This window comes from Cryptotermes secundus, unplaced genomic scaffold (genome assembly GCF_002891405.2).
Source record: "Cryptotermes secundus unplaced genomic scaffold, Csec_1.0 scaffold1526, whole genome shotgun sequence".
Classification (NCBI taxonomy): domain Eukaryota; kingdom Metazoa; phylum Arthropoda; class Insecta; order Blattodea; family Kalotermitidae; genus Cryptotermes; species Cryptotermes secundus.
This window is the reverse complement of record NW_019739249.1, coordinates 1-501: the sequence shown is the minus strand read 5'-3', so window position 1 is coordinate 501 and position 501 is coordinate 1.

Genomic DNA, 501 nt, shown 5'->3' with positions numbered 1-501 from the left:
CAAAAACTTGTGTTGCTGCTGCGTGCTTGTCATCCAGCAAGGAAGGCATAAGATTCTTCAGTTTTCCAAGGGATCCAGCACGGTATGTCTGTTTTAATTCATGGTGTAATCACTATGTGTTGCTTAATCCAGTGTCTAGGAAAATACATATAGAACAAACTATACCTAAATTAAGCGCAGCTTGCTATGCAATGAGGACGATTAAGCCCTTTATGCCACAGGAAACACTGAAGATGGTTTACCATGCCTACTTTCATTCTATTATGAACTATGGATGAATATTCTGGGGGAACTCTTGACATAGTGTAAAATTTTTTAAGATACAAAAGAATATAATTAGCATCATTACAGGACATAGAAATAGAGGTTCATGTAGAGATTTATTTAAGAAATTAAAAATTCTACCTCTTCAATCACAATATATACTATCGCTTCTCTTATTTGTTCTGTACAAACAAAAAAATGAATTTGAATTAAATTCCAAATTCCAATATCCATAAC